Source organism: Schistocerca americana, chromosome 7, assembly GCF_021461395.2.
Source record: "Schistocerca americana isolate TAMUIC-IGC-003095 chromosome 7, iqSchAmer2.1, whole genome shotgun sequence".
Taxonomy (NCBI): Eukaryota; Metazoa; Arthropoda; class Insecta; order Orthoptera; family Acrididae; genus Schistocerca; species Schistocerca americana.
Genome location: NC_060125.1, coordinates 482,806,925 through 482,826,339, shown reverse-complemented (window position 1 = coordinate 482,826,339; position 19,415 = coordinate 482,806,925).

Genomic DNA, 19,415 nt, shown 5'->3' with positions numbered 1-19,415 from the left:
ATAACTTGCAATTCTTCTAATAATGCTTTCAGCCGCCAGTGTAGAGAAGTCTTTTAAAATGATTGAGAGTTTGTTTTTTTGAAAAATGAAGTGTATGTTTTTCTGTGCAACCAGCGGTAACTGATTAGGCTCGGTCCACATCTTTCATGCTTTCCCTAAGTCCCACATCCAAGTCCTTACTAGGCAGTTTATTCATTTTAATGGAGAAGTCACAGTAGCCTCCTTCTACTCTTTCACAAGTCACGTGTGGGCCTTGCTAGTTTCACGATTATGGTTCCTAGATAAGGCACAGTGTATCATCTCTTAACGACATTATCTCTCAAATAACACGTCTGAAAAGAGACAAAAAAGTAATATTAAATAGGAAACCCTTTCCTTATGATTCGCCTGAATATTCCCGTGTGGGCTCTAATGGATCTTACTTTAGCACGGTGGTCATTCTTCCCAATGTAGGTGAGGGTCAACGTAATATTTTCACAAGCGGAGGAAAAAATTTGGTGACAGAAATTTCGTGAAAAGGTATCGCTTATGATTTTCGTGACAGCTCTCCTTATACGCACTGGAGAGCTTCGTTAGTATGCGAGAGCACATCCTCACATGGCGAATAGGATTAAAAGTCAAGTCAATTTTCATATCGTACAATGCTGTGCGACTGTTTTCGAGTTCAGTATTGTCTGAAACTGAGATCTCATTTATGCTGTGGCAGTATCGACATTCATACAAAAACTCATACCACATAATTACTATTATACTCAACATTTATTTATTGATTGTTAAAGAGATAATAGTCTTAAAGCAACAAGACAGGACTCAATACTTTCAATTACCTGTATTTTTCTTTCTATCAGGGACCTCTTTCTCCTTGACTTATATCTAGTTTCTTATTTTTTTCACTTGAGACAACTTACACAACCTCTTCATATTTTTTCAAGATGTTAACCGTACTACTTTCCGACTACCATTTACACAGATTAGTTTATAAAATTGATTGGCTGTACGTATCGTTAACCTGATCGGTTCATTCCATGTAGCCTTTATCATACGTACTTCCATTAACCGCTTTCAATCATTTTTGTCTCTTAGATTGCTACTTTTTCTCATTCCTTACTTCGGTGGATACTGATTTGTATTAGAAATTCTATGCATCTCTTTGTAAGTCTTCCTAATCTTGGACACCCTTGTTGCTGGTACAGTTCATTTGGGAAGTCCCATTACATTATCTATTCTCTATTGTGGTATTCATGGCCTTAACCAGCTTCGGACACAGTGTGTGGGCTCACAGTCAGTGTACGTTCCCTATGTGAATGTCAAATGGAGGATGCAGAGGGATACGTTGCTGCATCTATCTGTGTTCTGGCTGTAATGGGTATTGGCTTTACAGCTGAACTCCAGCTTGATTGTACTAGCATTCATCTGCTAAGACCATTCAAAATAATGAAATTTTCACAATTATCTGGGAAAATGTGTAGTATTTCTTCCTTCTTCTCCTCTCTAATATATAGTTTCCTTCTCTCTTCCACCTGCATGTACAGGCTACTCTCAGGAATTGCCAAAGGGATTTTTTTCTGTTTTGGCTAATAGATACATTGATTCACGAGGAAGGTTTTTCAATATAATTTATTAATTTTTCGTACAAACTGTCTGAATTAAGATGAATTCAAGTTAAGATGTGAAAACGACGCCACTGCTAACATGTGAGCAGCCGCCGTAACTTAGAGAAGAACAGCGACCTGAGAGAGCAGAAAAGCGTGATCCAATTCACATCTGGCGTGATGTGCGTACACATGTTCAGGGCTCTGTCTTGTCTTAAGGTTGGAAACTGCCCCTAAAGATGGAAGAATCAGCAATGATCAACGGCATGAGGACGCACAAGGCAATGGAAACCACTGCGTTAAAGACACATAACGTGTTTCTACAGGACATGTAGCCTGTAAATGAACAACAGTCATGATGATCTTTCCATGGCAAAAGATTCCGGAATAGTACCCCATTTCGATCTCGGGAAGGGACCGCCAAGGGGTTTCTTCCAATTAGAATTGACAGCAAACCACCACCAATCACGATGGTTTAATTCAATTTTATCCACATTTCGCAGCTTCAGACGGGGCTGTATTCAATACTTATCGTGTTTTATTCAGTACATGATGCATTTCGGACCCTGTGGGTCCATCATCGGGTGTAATTCGTCTTTATAGAGGCTTTATTTTTCTCTCTTGAGTGAGGTGAAATGCATATTCCTGTCACGAAAAAGTTTCTTGTTAGGTTACGAATTTCGTAAGTCAATCGGGGGAATTTGTGCAAAATATTGCCGACATTGCAAGCTAAAGATGAAGAGATAGGGAAAGTATATGAGGATATCGAAAGGGTAACACAGTATATTAAGGAATATGAAAATCTAATAGTCATGGGCGGAATGGAGTTGTATGGAAAGCAGTAGAAAGAGAGCTTGCAGGAGAATATGCGCTTGGGGCAAGCAGTGAGAGACGAGAAAGACTAATTGTGTTCTGTAATAAATTTCAGCTAGTAGTAGCGAATACTCTATCGGAAAATCACAAGGTGAGGAAAACACCGAGTGATACGGGACGATTTCAGTTAGATTACATGATGGTCAGACAGAGATTCCGACTTCCGATATTGGATTGTAGATCGTTCCAAGGAGCAGATATAGACTCAGATCACAATGTAGTAGTGATGAAGCGTAGGTTGAAGTTTAAGACTTAAGTCAGGAAGAATCAATACGCAAAGAAGTGGGAGACAGAAATACTAAGGGATGAGGAGATAAGCTTAAGGTTCTCTAAGGCTGCAGATACGGCAATAATGAATAGCTCAGTAGGAAGCAAATTTGAAGAGGAATGGACATCTCTAAAAAGGACACTCGCAGAAGATGGAAAGAAAAACATAGATATAAAGAAGGTTACTGCCAAGAGTACATGGGTAAAAGAAGAAATACTTAAGTTTTTGTATGAAAGAAGGATGTACAAAATTTTCAGGGAAATTCAGGAATACAGAAATACAAATAGTTGAGGAATGAAATAAAAAGGATGAACACTGACGCTAAGACGAAATGGCTGCATGAAAAATGTGAAGAGATTAAAAAAGAAATGACTGTCGGAATGACTGACTCAGCACACAGCAAAGTGAAAATAGCCTTTGGTGACATTAAACCCAAGAGTGGTGACATTAAGAGGGCAACAGTAATTCCACTGATCAATGGAGAGGAGAGAGAGGAAAGCTCGAAAGAGTACACTGAATGCCTCTATAATTGGGAAGACTTATCTGATGTTGAAGAAGAAACAGAATCCGATTTAGAAGAGACAGGGATCCAGTGTTAGAATTTAAGAGAGCTGTGGGAATCAAATAAGGCAGAAGGGATAGATAACATTCCATCATGTAAACGAACCAGAGAGGCAATTCTGGTTGACAATGCAAACAATATAGAAGAAAAATCAATACATTTTCGTAGGATTTCACGACCTGGACAAAGCACTCGACAATGTGAAATGGTGCAATATGTTCGAAATTATGGGAACAATAGGAGTAAGCTATAGGAGAGCGTGGTCGAACAAGAATGAAGGGCTGGATTAAAAAGGGTGTAAGACAGGGATGTAGTGTTCTTCCCCCCACCCCCCCCCCACCCCCCCCCCACCCTATTGTTCAGTATATACATCGAAGAAGCAATAATGGAAATAAAAGAAAAATTCAGGAGTGAAATTAAAATTCGAGGCGAAAGGATATCAATGATAAGATTCGCTGATAATAATGCTGTCCTCAGTGAAAACGGAGAAGAATTACACGCTATGCTGAATGGAACGGACGGTCTAATTTGTAGAGAATATGGATTGAGAGTAAACTGAAGAAAAACGAAAGTAATGAGAAGTAACAGAAACGAGAACAGCGAAAAATTTAACATCAGGATTGATGGTCACGAAGTAGATGAAGTTAAGGAATTCTTCCACCATGATAGCAAAATAATCAATGACTGACGGAGCAAGGAAGACATCAAAAGCAGACTAGCACTTCCAAAAGGGCATTCCTGGGCGAAATGAGTCTTCATAGGCTATAATTTGAGGAAGAATTTTCTGAAAATCTATGAGTAACAGCATTTTATGGTAGTGAAACATGGACTGTGGGAAAACCGGAGCAGAAGAGAATCGAAGCATTTGAGACGTGGAATACATACGAGTGCTGAAGATTAGGTGGACTGATAACATAAGGAATGAGGAGGTTTTGCGCAGAATCGGAGAGGAAAAGAATATGTGGATAAGGAGAAGGGACAGGATGATAGGACATTTGTTAAGACATCCATGGAACTAGAGGGAACTGTAGACGGCAAAAACTGTAGAGGAAGAGAGAGGTTGGTATACATCCAGCAAATAATTGAGAACGTAGGTCGGCACAGGAGAGGAGTTCGTGGCTCTTGGCGGGCCCCATCAAACCAATCAGAAGACTGATGACTGAAGAAAAAGAAGTAAAGTCTTGTGGTTCTCCTAGGTGATAAAGTCATCTTTTGCTAAACTGAACCTTGTAATGCAATTGGAGAGAATTCCTATTTTATTTAAGGTGACACACGTCACGTCTGGACTTCGGAATATTCACGTATGCCACTCTTTCATGGTCTCGAACGTCAGTGGTCTGGACATACTGTAATTCACTATGTTTGCACGAACTAGTGCGATTAATATCTTGATTAAGGATTTATCTTATTACTTAAAAAATATTATTTGTACTGTGTTGTCCCTATTAATAGGACAGTACCTCCGTTCCCTTCACCCACTACCCTGTACCATGTATGTCCACTGGCCAGTCACTACGTATTCACCGGGATGGCCACGTTACAGGATCCGGGATGAGAAGGCTGGCACTGACGGTAGTGACAGCGCAGCAACGGCTCTGCAGTAAGCTCCTCATTGAAGAGACTCATGAGCATTCAGCGCCTGGCCTATGAGGTCCATTCACAGTGTACTCGCGTTTCATCGTCAATGCGCTGGCCAAAGTATAGCCCTCACCGCCAGAATACTGTCGGTCTTCCTGACACGTGGCCAGAGACCGCTGCTAACACTTCGATCGCCATCTGGTGGCCGCGTGAGGACTTGTAGCTCTCATGTGTAGTGTGCTAGGAAGGCTGCTGCCTGTTAATTTAATGAGCAAGTTGATGGTGTCGCAATGGTAACCCATTAAGTCTTGCGGTCGCTATTTTTTATACGAAACATTTCGTACCTCTAGAAAATGCAAATAAGATATTGTGTAGATGTTATAGGTTGGATCCCAACATCCAGTTTGCCATGTTGATGGAAAAAGACAATGCAATATCCATCTTGGATGTTTTAGTTATGAGGCAGCCTTGTGGATGTTGCTAACTTAAAGTTTTCAGAAAGTCTCTCTTTTTTTTATATATATATATATATATATATATATATATATATATAGCGAGAGAGAGAGATAGAAAGAGAGATATAGAGTGGCATGTATTTGCATAAGAACTCCAACCATCACCCGTAACAAAACACTGGTGCCATTAAAACTATTAAAACTCTTTCTGACAGAGTCTAAAGAATTTGGACGCTGAATTAAAACATCTGCAGCCGGCGTTTGAGAGGAATGGCTGTTCAGGCAAAAAAGTAAATAGGGTTCTCCGACCTAATAATAATAGGAAAGAGGACAATGATAAAACACAGCGATGTAAGAGCCTACTGTCTTTTCCTGTCATCAAAAAAAGTAACTTATCAGGGTCGCAAGATTTTACAGAAACATGACATCAAGGAAGGGGATAAACGCCCTCCTCTGTCAAAGAATTCAGTATATAAGGTATGTTGTTCTTGTGGAAAGGTTTACATTGGAACTACTAAGAGAAGCGGCAATGCAAGCCTGAAAGAACGTAAAAGTCTTTGCCGATTAGTGAAAACAGAATTAACAGCTGTGACAGATCATGCTCTTCAGTCAGCAGATTACGAAGTATCCCGAAACCACAATTTTATCTACTGTGACGAACTATTATCCACGATTCCATGGAGAAAATATAGAAATGTTAAAAGAAAAGACGAATCCATGAAAGTCAAGGATATATGCACAGTGGCGCTGCAGAAACGATATATGAGTTTTTGTCAGGCAACTAATGTCAAGTTTTTTCTCTCACAAATACTGCCTCTGCTGATCACGTGTAAACTCGACCACACCCACTTTACACAGTATTTATGTCACTATCCGACGTCCGATTCGTCAGTCGGTAAGACTCAGCAACGTCAGGAGCACCTCCGAAGATATCCAGTGCATTTCTGGACGAAACGTCAGCAGCCAAAAAAATGCTTTGACCACGGCTGTGCAGACTGGAAGACTCATCAGAAACTGCGCTTATACTCTTAATGCTGTTGGAGAAAATGACCATTTTATTTAAGATGAAACACATTGCACCTGAAGTTACGAATATTCGTATATGGTAGTCTTTGATGTACTTGAACATCGATGGACCGGACCTATTGTAATTTAGTACTGCTTTCGTGGGGTTAGGTCACTAATGACTTGATATAACAAATTTTCATCGTTTAATAAACGTTGTTTATACTATGTTGTCGCTATTTGTGGGACAGTATCTTACCATTGCCTCACCCAGTACCCTGTGCCACATAAAAGGTAGCAGAGTGCGGTTACAGTGAGTGCTGGCGTTCTGATACTGTGCAAGGTAGAACGTATAAAAATATGTTGTACACCGTGTGGTTTGGTTTTGCGTTTCAGGTAAACTAAAAGGATCTGTGGCGGATATTGGGAACATCTCACTAAACCAGAGCTCCAGTATGAACACAGTGTAAGTGGTTCGGCTGCCGACAGAAGCATTAGCAACTTATGCTATACGGTGAGGGACTATTGGACTACAGCCTCACGACGAAGGACACCATTTGGGCGGTAAGAGACGCGTGTCCACTATACTGTACCTACGTCGTCGGTGTGCAGGCCAATGTTGATTTGTTCCTGGATCCTCCTCCCATGCGTTTCCGGTTTTGAGTTGCAAACACAACTGAATTATGTGTCTAACTGTATAAGGGATCTCAAGGTGATGGAACAGAAACAGAAATGTAAGAAACTTGTAGAAATGTTACTTCAAAAGTTTCGTGAACTGAAAGTGGAGGCTACTTTTGCTGCAGTGGTCAGATAGTGGGGAGAAGGAAGAGGGGATTGATCAAGGATAGGACATGGACATAGTCCTGGTTCAGAAGTGCCACAAGGTTATGACTAGGCAGCCCTCACATTTAACTTTTGTCGCAGCAACGATTAATCACGAACTGGTATAGGCTTTGTCAGGCTCTGGAAGTGTAATTTCCCAGATGTATTATCATTGGTAGAAGAGAGCTAGGAACTATTTAATAAATAGCTTAACCCACAGTGGGGTGTGATCCCGGGGATTATCGACTTCTCCGCTGATTCGAATGAGGAGATCTGAAGTTGCAAGAAAGCTGTCACGTTCTGGGTGACTGATACTGTAGCGTCTCCACTGGCTAGTAGTAGGTTTTGTAGATTAATTGCTTGTGACATTAAATGCAGCAAATCCTTGTTCAATTTCGGGTCTCGGTTACTACCCTTTACTTGTCTAGCAGATTTTGTCACGAATTAAGTACACACTTCTTTTGTCATGTGCAAGGGCATGCTGAAATTTTGACTCACTATATTGAGGACATCAGAACAATGGTGGCGGCCTTGTTTCCCTGTCTGCGAAAATGACACAGTGAATAACAACCAGCTGGGGATGAGTCGGGACGACTAATCTCATATTTTATTTACAAGTAAACCTGTGAGTCCTCGGAAATTGGCTGAATGTAGAGGACATACAATCTTGTGATGAGAAGCTAGGGCTGCTGTCCAATAGCCGTGATATGTGAAGTAATAGGAAGGTAAGGTTAAAAGGAAAAGAATAACCCAAGTCCAAAGACCTGATAATATTTTTTCGGTGTAACATCGAAGGGCATGTTGAGTGTAACTGTCCAGTACCCAATGTGAAAGGGGGATGTACTTGACAGCGAGCTAGTGCAAGCTGCTATAGCAACCTGTATGCTTTAGTTAAGAAGTGTCACAAGGTTAAGACTAGACGGCGCTTACATTTGACGTTTGTTGCAGCTATGGTTAATCACCAACCGGTATCTGCCTTGTTAGGGTCTGAAAGTAACATTTCCCTGATTCCAGAATGAGATTTTCACTCTGCAGCGGAGTGTGCGCTGATACTAAACTTCCTGGCTGATTAAAACTGTGTGCTGGACCAAGACTCGAACTCAGGACCTGTGCCTTTCGCGGCAAAGTGCTCTACCATCTGAGCTACCCAAGCACGACTCACGCCCCATACTCACAGCTTTAGTTCTGCCAGTACCTCATCTTCTACCTTCCAAACTTCACAGAAGCTCTCCAGCGAAGGTAGGAGAGGATATACTGGCAGAACTAAAGCTGTGAGTACGGGGCGTGAGTCGTGCTTGGGTAGCTCAGATGGTAGAGCATTTGCTCGTGAAAGGCAAAGGTCCCGAGCTCGAGTCTCAGCCCGGCACACAGTTTTAATCTGCCAGGAAGTTTAATTTCCCTGATTGACTGTCATTGGCAGAACAGGTTTTCGAGACTCTGCTGGATCCTTAATCTTAAGGAATCATTCCCTGCATGCAGAGCAGTAGATGGCAGCCCACTGACGGTGGTAGGTGAAGTAAAACTGTATCTCGGTTGTGAGGAATTATCTTGGTCCATAATGTGTTCAAGGAGGTGGTCCATTTTAAATAAAAGTCTCATCATAAGTTTCAGTTGTGGGAACGAAAGTGCCTTAGCAGAGTGTGTGCAGTCAAGAGGATGGAGCATGAGTTTAATATCCCTCACCTGGACGGTAGCAGGCGCAGGCACTGCTCGACGTGTTAGGGCAAAACCCAGAGGTGCTAACGGACATACTGGGGTCTCCGACAGGACTGAATTGCGTATCTCACTTACCGATCCATGTTCGGCAAGTAATCACCCTATACTTTTTTACAACCCAATATGAAAGAGATGTACGTAATCATTGATGAGAGATTAGCTGATGTGGCGCCAAGGCCTCACGTTTCGCTCTACACCTCTTCTTTGTTTCTGGTGCTCAAGATGGTTCGTGACGCTACAGCCCATTGGTACATTATCGTGTTCTGTATCATAAGGTTGTCCAGGAATCGGACATGTGACTGGAATCTAATATTTGTTTTACCTAGTTTTTTTGAGCGCGGTTTTGTTGCCGGATTTTCATAGCTGTTTTTCCTCGTTTTCTGGAGCTTTGTATTTTATAATACTCGACCTTAATAGAGCTTACCAACAGGTTCCATTTATGGAGGAATCAAAGCCACTGACCGCATTTTGCGCAGTATAACACTTTTGAATACAACCACGTGTCGTCTGTTTTGGCGATTGAGGTGGCAGTTCTATCCCTTCCTTTAGATTCAATGACAGGTGGTATCAGATTGAAATGCGGTTATAATTATTTATATAATGTAGTAGTATATAGCAAGACATTTCAACGGCGTTTAGAGCACACTGAATAAATACTGCAACGCTTGCGTGGGGTAGGTTTACTGTAAAACCGTTAAAAGAGAATTTGACGTGGGATGAGATTTCCTTTTGGGACTCTCAGTGTCAGATTACGGACTGAAGGTCGATGGCAAGCACCTAAGGTGATTCATGCCTTCCTGCCATATTCCCAACTTTGTTCCACTTTCCTCTCCACTCAGCCTGCTGAAAGGAAATTTTCCAGTGGTGAGATACTCGGCAGGCATCGTTTGAGACCCTGAAGACTGCGTCGGCCAGCACATCTGTGCTGGGAGTCCATGATTAAAACAAACAAAAATTAAATGAAATAAAGAATTGTGTTACTGACCAATGAATCTACCTCAGTCACTGCTGTGTGTTGCTCTAAGTTAGTGATGGCGGATGAAGGACTATTGCCTTTGCGTCAACGCCTTATCAGTGGGTAATGGGAGGTAGTGGATACGTGAATTAGGAGATTTAGTAGTTCTCTTCAGGATGAAAAAGTTTTAAATTCTACCTGTAACTTAAGTCGCTCGTGCTAGAGACTGATAATCAGGCCCAGTGTGGTTGCTGGCAAGACTCAGGAAGAGCAGTGGGATCACTGGTTGGATGATTCGAATCTCAGCCTTCGGGTCCAGAGTGCGCCACATATGGGGCACAGACAACCCTGTTACTGAAACCTTGAGCAGGATGTTCCAGACCCAAGGTGGGAGAAAAGAACACTTGATATTGAGCCATGTGGGCTCGTGTTCATGCTGTTTATTGCTTTTCTCCTTGTCATTGCAATTATGGCATCTCGTTTCTTACTCGATTTACTAGCATCACTAAGTGCTGGCTTGCCGGCCCATGAGTGGCAGCAGCAGCGCTTATCGATACGAGTACTGCGGTAGTATCTTTGGAGCGACCGCTAGTATTTCCGGGGTCGCGTTGTGTGGAGTGGGCAGTTGCGAACAATCAGGTCGGTTGGGGGCGCAGCAGCGAGCAGGTCCGTGCAGTGTGAGGGCTGTCTGGGGCCACTGGCGGAGTGCCGCCACTGCAGGATCGAGGAGAGGTAGCTACGAGAGCGACTACTTCGTTGCACACCGTACCCTGGACGTTTAAGTTGAAGAGTTAACTTCTGGTGCAATCTCGACTATACTGAGATCTCGCCTTTGGTCGACGGGTTGTTGATTCCAGGTCGCTGAGCGTGGAGGCAATGAGTGAAGGGTTTCGAGGCGGTGAAATATTACAGCCGTCTTTCTCTGTTTGTTATTCATCATTGAATTTAGTATCATTCTTATTAGTGGAGTGCAACCAGCGGTATTTTCTGCCTTGTGGCCGCTAACGCCCCAGTTACCTGCCCTGGATGTTAGCATACTTTTCCGGCAGTGTATCTTCCTCATCGTGTTGATGCTGTCCGACGTGGTATGTAGTTCGACAGCCTCTTGTATTGTACTGTGCACATATTTTTTGGGAGGTCTACTTTGGTTCTAGTGTTTCCTTCGGCCTTGGGTGTTTTCTGAAGACGTAGTGCCGTCTGTCTCTTCGCCCTTGCCTAAAAATATTCCATTGTTGTACCGGTGATCGGACGTTAGGCGGATTGGTTAGTCAGTTGGTCGGCTCTTAAGCTGCCCCTAGTTTGAGTTGCCATCCTGTTACGTGAGTACAGCTCTTGGCTGCCTGTCTCATCTTACCTTATGTTTGAGTTACCTTCCCAGGCCAACCCTTGAAACACTTGCTGAGAAGAGCTTGTCCTGATTCCTTAGATTGTGATGTTTGTTTTAAGGATATTTGTTTTCTAATTATTGTTGATGTGACCTTCAGCCGAGCAATAATTTCAATTCTTTGGTGATAAGGTCTTCAGCCATGTTACAGTAAGTTTTTTAAAGAAAACTTGTTTTACAAGCAAGGTATTTATTTTAAAAGTGCTGTTTGGAATTGTTTTCCTGACTTCTAATTCAGGCCTTCAGCCGTTTGTGATTTGAAGTTGTGTGTGGCCTTCAACCGAGCAATAATTTCACCTCTTTCATAATAAAGCCTCCAGCCGTGTTACAATAAGTTTTTTTGAAGCAAACTTGTTTTAAAAGCAAAGTATTTGTTGAAATGTGTACTATTTGGAATTGTTTTTCTGACTTCTAATTCAGGCTTTCAGCCGTTTGTTATTTGAAGTTGTGTGTTGCCTTCAGCCGAGCAGTAATTTCACTTCTTTCGTGATAAGGTCTTCGGCAGTGTTGCAGTAAGTTTTTTTTTAGCACTCTTGTTTTAAAGGCAAGGTATTTTTTGAGATGTGTGCTATTTGGAATTGTTTTCCTGACTTCTAATTTAGACCTTCAGCCGTTTGTTATTTGAAATAGTTCGTGGTCTTCAGCCGAGTGATACTTTGACTTCTTTTATAATAAGGCCTTCCGACGTCTTACAGTTTCTTTTAAAACGAAGTATTAATCTTAATATGTGTTATTTAGAATTGTTCTTCTGACTTTTAATTCAGGGCTTCAGCCGTTCGTTGTTTGAGGTTATTGTTGGTGGCCTTCGGCACTGAAATTGTGGATTTTTTTTCTGTTTCTTTTTTTTTAAGATTGTTTTAAAATTTCAATTTCTTTAAATAAAGTTTACGTGCTTGTTGTGCAACCGAGAGTAATTGATTACGGCCGCATCCACAATCATAACCTTATCCTACCCTGTCTTGGGAAATTAGCTCTCAGACATGGCGCACTCTTGATTATTTGAGGAGTGTGACGAATGTATAAGCCCATCCCCTAACACCTGGTAGGGGCAGCTTAGCTCAGAACGGGCAGAATGTTCTATGGACATGGTATTCGTAGATTATCTGGGACTTCTGCCCTCACTAGAGAGGCTCATCGTTATATGTGAAGGTACTGTCCACCAGATTAGAGACAAATGCAGTGATGCTCAATCACTTGCACCACATATTTTCAATTTCTCGGACGTCGAAGGTCCTGGTGAGCGAGAACGTGCCAGCATTCTTGTCGGATGATTTTAGGTGCCATTGAGGACGTGACTGTTACCCTATCGCATACGCAACTTTCTTTCGCGGATGGGGTAAACCGTAATCTGAAGGTGGCCCTGATTACATTCCCTGCAGAGTTGCAAGGGCAATGGGATAGGTCCATACCATGGCTGAATTTTGCGTTCAACACTGCTATGCATGAGGCTCATAAAACCATTCCACCCAGACTCAAGTTCACCTTCTCCGTTAATTCCTCTCCTTCGAATCTGCGGTCCATCAACGAATACCTGGTGGAGACCAACGACCTGGAGACGATGACGAAAAACTGCGAGGCAGCTCGCCGCAACAAATTCTGGCTTTCACGTTGCACAAAGGCTGGGAAGTTCAGTGCGGTAGGCATCCTATCACGCTGAGGGTGGCCAATGTGGTTTGCCTTAATAACCTTTCGTGGCAAGGCACGGGGGCGCAGAGGATGGCCTGTAAAACACTGACCAATTTTCTAAGGCCGTATAAGGGTATGACGATCAGTTCTCCTACCCGTTACGCGATTCAGTGTCAAGCTATGCACATCAGCAGGCGCATATCAGCCAGCTTCAATTAGCCGGTGAACATGACGGTAGTGGATTATAAGATGTCTCTGCTAAACACCTCTCCTCCGTTCCAGCTTGAGTGGTGAAGAACTGTGCAATGCTGGCGGGTGTATCGGTTATATATTCGCCTATTTAGATTTAAAGTAGGTTGCAAGGATTTCTGGAGGCGGGCTGACCGCTGGAGGTTGCACCGGATTCGGAGAGTGACGCTGTTTACGATTTGGAGGAGTGAGTTGGGTGTGTTTCAAGTAACTCCGCCGTTCTGTTGTAGTGAACTTAGCTGATGGGTGCTGACTGTCGCAGCCGATGTTTGTATGGCGCAGAGTTGAGATACGTGTAGTTCTGTTACATCCACAGAACCTGTGGCACGAGTGGCTACTCTCTATCGTACTTGTAGAACTGCAGGACTCCCGAGAAGCTGGCTTTGGGATACACGTAGTTATCAAGGCAGTGGGATTTGCTCGCCTTTCTGTTCACTACCAGTGTCACAAAAGTGCGGATCGCCTAGTGTAAGAGCATTTGCTAGTGTAGCGCCTATTGTGCTTTGTGTTTTACACTGAAGAGCCAAAGAAACTGGCACACCTGTCAAATATCGTGTAGGCCCCCAGCGAGCACTCAGAAGCGCTGCAACACGACGTGGCATGAACTCGACTAATGTCTTAAGTAGTGCTGTAGGGAAATGACACTGTGAATGCTGCAGGGCTTTCCATAAATCCATAAGAGTACGAGGGGGTGGAGACCTCTTCTGAACAGCACGTTGAAACACATCCCATATATGTTCAATAGTGTTCATGTCTGGGCAGTTTAGTAGCCAGCGTTAAGTGTTTAAACTCAGTATAGTGTTCCTGGAGCCATTCTGTAGCAATTCTGGGCGTTTGCGGTGTCACATTGTTCTGCTGGAATTGCCTATGTCCGTCGGAATGCACGATGGACATGAATGGCTGCCTGTCATCAGACAGGATGCTTACGTACGTATCACCCGTCAGAGTCGTATGTAGACGTATCAGGAGTCCCATATCACTCTGCCCATGCCCCACACCATTACAGAGTCTCCACCAGCCTGAGCAGTCCCCTACTGGCATCCAGGATCCATGGATTTATGACGTTCTCTCCATACCCCTACACGTCCATCGTCTCGATACAATTTGGAACGAGACTCGTCCGACCAGGCAACATGTTTCCAGTGATCAACAATACAATGTCGGTGGTGGCGCCCTGGCGAGGCGTCAAGCTTTGTGTCGTACAGTCATCAAGGGTACACTAGTGGGCCTACTGTTGCGAAAGCCCATATCGATGATGTTTCGTTGACTGGTTCGCACACTGACACTTACTTGTTGATGGCCCGGCATTGAAATCAGCATCAGTTACACTTCTGTCGCGTAGAACGATTCTCTTCAATCGATGTTGACCCCTTGTTGCAGGATCCTTTTCCGGCCGCAGCGATGTCGGAGATTTGATGTTTTACCGGATTCGTGATATTCACAGTGCACTCGTGAAGTGGTCGTACGGGAAAGTCCCCATTTCATCACTACCTCGGAAATGCTGTGTCCCATCGCTCGTGCGCCGACTGTATCACCACGTTAAAAACTCACTTAAATCTTCACAACCTCCAGTTGTAGCAGCAGTAACCGATCTAACAACTGCACCAGAGGCTTGTTGTCTTACATAGACGTTGTCGACCGCAGCGCCGTATTCTGCCTGATTACATATCTCTGTAATTGAATACGCATGCTGTACCAGTTCGTTGAGCGATTCAGTGTATATTCGTTGAGTGTGTGTGCGATATCAGATGTCTACACGATCTATGAGCAAGTAGTGCTCATTAACGGAGATGGTTCAAATCTTATTTCTGCAGTATCTCGTGTATAGTTTTGGCGGCCTTTCTTGATTGTCGCTGTATAGTGCGGTTGTGGTGATGTCTAACTGTCTTTGGAAGTGTCAGGTGAGGTTTACTTAATAGAGCTTACGAGTCATTGATCTGTACAAGATTTACATACCTGTTGTTTACAGAAAGTCTTTTAATGTTCAGACGCAACTACAGTGACTGTAAATTCGCGCAAGACTGTCTCCACTGAAGTCAGTACATCACTGCTGAGGTGATTGTGATCCGTTATTTGTATTTTACTTAATGACCACTGTTAGCTGTGAACTGACGTTTACGCAAGGAAGCACACTCGTTAGTTGACAGCAATCATCTGAGGCCGGGCGACGGTTGATGCTTCGCTCAGTTTCAGTTTATGTGTCGGGGGCACCATTCTGTCTTGTATAGCCGTGAATTTAAGCGCCTGCCTGTCGGCTCGTTGAAGATCAGGTCTACATGATCCGGGTATTTGTTTCAAGAGCATGAGAAGGTACAATTTAGCAAAACACGCGTGTGTCACCTTGGACTAAAGAAGTCATTAGATATGCCACCTTTAAGGAAGCAGAAATTTACTGAACAAGTTCAAAAAGATATAATAAAGATAAACGTGACGTATGTCACCTTTAAGGAAACAGAAATTCACTGATGCACAATCCAAAGATATTATATAGTTTAACGTGACCTACGTCACATCAGGGATTTAGGAAACACAATTCATTTAAATTTTAAACACTTTTATTGGCTGAGGTTCAGCAACCGTCCGTTAACTTAATTACAAGATATATGTGTAGCCACATCGGTTGCACAAAATTATTGGCAAATTGACCATGGTTTCGACAGCACTAATGCGGTCTTCATCAGAATAAAAATTACATGTTTTTCACCCTACGTTGTGATTACTTGTAATCTTACGTGGTTTCTATTCTAATGAAGGCCCCCTTAGTGCTGTCGGAACCATGGTCAATTGGACAATAATTTTGTGCAACCGAGGAGGTTATCAGAAACATCTTGTAATTAAAACAACTCCTTTAATTAAAACAATTCCAATTTTATAGAGTAGCTGGACGTGAGATGCGGCAACCTTAAAACTAACGTGCATTCTTTTGCTTGGACGATTCACAACTGTGTGAAGAGTAAGAAAGCATGTGTCACCTAGCAAGCCTCAATAGGATGGAGTAAGATATTCTTAACAGCCAAGGCTAGCTAAGAAACACGCTACTCCAAGTCGCACCAGGAGTGACTATACAGTATAAGACAAACAATGCAGCCTTAACAATAGAGGCCTAACATCAATTAATTAAAAGTAAAGTAGTAACCAATCTATCCACAAAAAGGAAGAAGACTCAATCCACCAAATGAACAGTAAAGTACAATCACTAAAATCAAAACCGTAAAAATGAAACAATTAGAATGATAAGAAGTTATATAAACTGAACCTGTAGCACTAATTATTAATGAAAAAATAAAAAAAACTCAATAAAATTAAACTAAAAGAAAAATAATCAACACCAAAACAATATCTAATTACATTTAAATCAGCATATGGGTATTCACAAAAAAAAAAAAAAAACTTTACAGAAAAATCAAAGGATGAACCAACCATCAATAATTATTAAAAAAAACCAAGAGGGATCAAAAAAATCAGCTATGCATAAAGATTTTTTCACAAAGAAAAACCAAAAGAATTAAAAATTCATTCACTTAATCATGAAACAGGTAATCGATTTTAGTTAAGGGGCAATTTTAAAACTGTGGTGTTAATAATTCCACTAATGAGAATATGTCAGTTAGCCTCAAAATAAGGAATTCAAACGTCAAGATAACGCTGTTCAAAGTAATACGTATACCCGTTTTAGTTAAAGTCCGTCACATCTGAACTTTGGAATATTCATGGTCTCTGGTGGATTTCAAGGTCCTTGGTCTGGACCTAGTTCTGTTTCCATGGGCTAGTGTGAATAACGTTTTGATAATTTTTTATTGTTTAGTAAAGACTGTTTATACTATGTTGGTGCTATTTATAATCCAGTACGTCACCACTCCCCTCACCGCTATCCTGTGTCATATCAGTCCACTGCTCGGGCACTACGTCTTCTTCTGGATGGCCAAGTTGCAGCATCCGAGACGAGAAGCGTGGCCCAGACATCTGTGACAATGCGGCGAGGGCTCTGAACTACTCATGGAAGCAACACCGCAGCATTCAGCGCCTGGGCCATGAGGACTCGCCATTCATGGCACATGCACTGGCCTAAGTACAGGCCTCAGCGCCAGGATCCTGTCGGTCTTGCTTCCTGACACGTGACCAGCGAAGGAAAGCTGTCCATTCGATTGGCGACCCCTGTTGGTGTTTCGATCGTAATCTGTTAGCCATATGTAGCTTGGTAGTCCCCGAGTGTCATGTGCTAGGAAGCCTGTTGCTTACTCAACTTCACTATAATGTGGTCTTCTGGCAGAGGTGTGGTAGCCCCTCCCACAAATAAATACTGCTGGAAAAAAATTGGTTTGAGTTTTCCAATTTAATCAAGATTTATTGTTGCAACAGTGCATATGGAGTGCGCGAAATGATTACACTTACAGATCAGTAGCACAAGAAGTTCTGAAGTACCTGGTATCTAGCAACACTGGCGGTGTAGGCTCCATGGGCGGCAATGCCAGCGCTGATTGTGGTATCCTATCCATCGTACATTTGGCGAATACTGTCCTGGGATACTTTATTCCACGCCTGATCGAACTGTTCACTTAGTTCTGTAAGAATTGTTAGTTGGCAAGTCCAGCAACATCCCACACGTCCCATCATATCCCAAACGGAGATCGTGCAAGCCAGGAAAGCTGCTGCACGTCTGGCAGTGCACGTTAAGTTTCACGGGTAACGTGTGGGCGGGCATTGTCCTTTTGGAACAACACATCACTTTCCAGTTACAAGAACGGTGGATGAACAGGTCTCAAAATGTTCTGCCCGTACCGAGCGCTGTTTGGGGTCCCCTCCAGAAAAGAGAGTTGTAGCTTATCGCAAAACAGACCATAAGCCCTGGAGTGAGGCCAGTGCGTCCTGGACAAATTCACTCTACGACATAGCACTCACCAGCGCTACGTCGTACACACAAACGACCATCCCTTACGTATAGGCAGAATCTGCTTTCATCGCTGAAAACCATGACACCACACTCCATTTTCTCTATTAAAGGGTAGACACAGATGGCGCTATGGAAGGCCATGCCGCTACGCTATCTGTTGGCATACGATGTTGAAACCATAATCAGTACATCTACTATCCCCCATGTGCCACATACTCTCATAGGATCAATAATTGACGTTGTCTTTCCAGGTGTACTAATTCATTTTTCCAGCAGTGTGGCAACAAATACACTACTGGCCATTAAAATTGCTACACCAAGAGGAAATGCAGATGATACACGGGTATTCATTGGACAAATATGTAATACTACAACTGACATGTGATTACATTTTCACGCAATTAGGGTGCATAGATCCTGAGAAATCAGTTACCCAGAACAACCACCTCCGGCCTTAATAACGGCCTGGATACGCCTCGGCATTAACAGAGCTTGTATGGCGTGTACATATACAGCTGCCCATGTACGATACCAACACGATACCACAGTTCATCAAGAGTAATGACTGGCGTATTGTGACGAGCCATTTGCTCGGCCACCATTGACCAGACGTTTCCAGTTGGTGAGAGATCTGGAGAATGTGCTGGCCAGGGCAGCAGTCGAACATTTTCTGTATCCAGAAAGGCCCGTTCAGGACCTGCAACATGCGGTCGTGCATTATCCTGCTGAAATGTAGGGTTCCGCAGGGATCGAATGAAGGGTAGAGCCACGGGTCGTAACACATCTGAAATGTAACGTCCAATGTTCAAAGTGCCGCCAATGCGAGCAAGAGGTGATCGAGACGTGTAACCAATGGCACCCCATGCCATCACGCCGGGTGATAGGCCAGTATGGCAATGACGAATACACGCTTCCAATGTGCGTTCACCGCGATGTCGCCAAACACGGATGCGACCTTCATGATGCTGTAAACAGAACCTGGATTCATCCGAAAAAATGACGTTTTGCCATTCGTGCACCCAGGTTCGTCGTTGAGTACACCATCGCAGGCGCTCCTGTCTGTGATGCATTGTCAAGGGTAACCACAGCCATGGTCTCCGAGCTGATACTCCATGCTGCTGCAAACGTCGTCGAACTGTCCGTGCAGATGGTTGTTGTCTTGCAAACGTCCCCATCTGTTGACTCAGGGATCGAGACTTGGCTGCACGATCCGTTACAGCCATGCGGATAAGATGCCTGTCATCTCGACTGCTATTGATACGAGGCCGTTGGGATCCAGCACGGCGTTCCTTATTACCCACTTGAACCCACCGATTCCATATTCTGCTAATAGTCATTGGATCTCGACCAAAGCGAGCAGCAATGTCGCTATACGATAAACCGCAATCGCGATAGGCTATATTCCGATCTTTATGAAAGTCGGAGACGTGATGCTACCC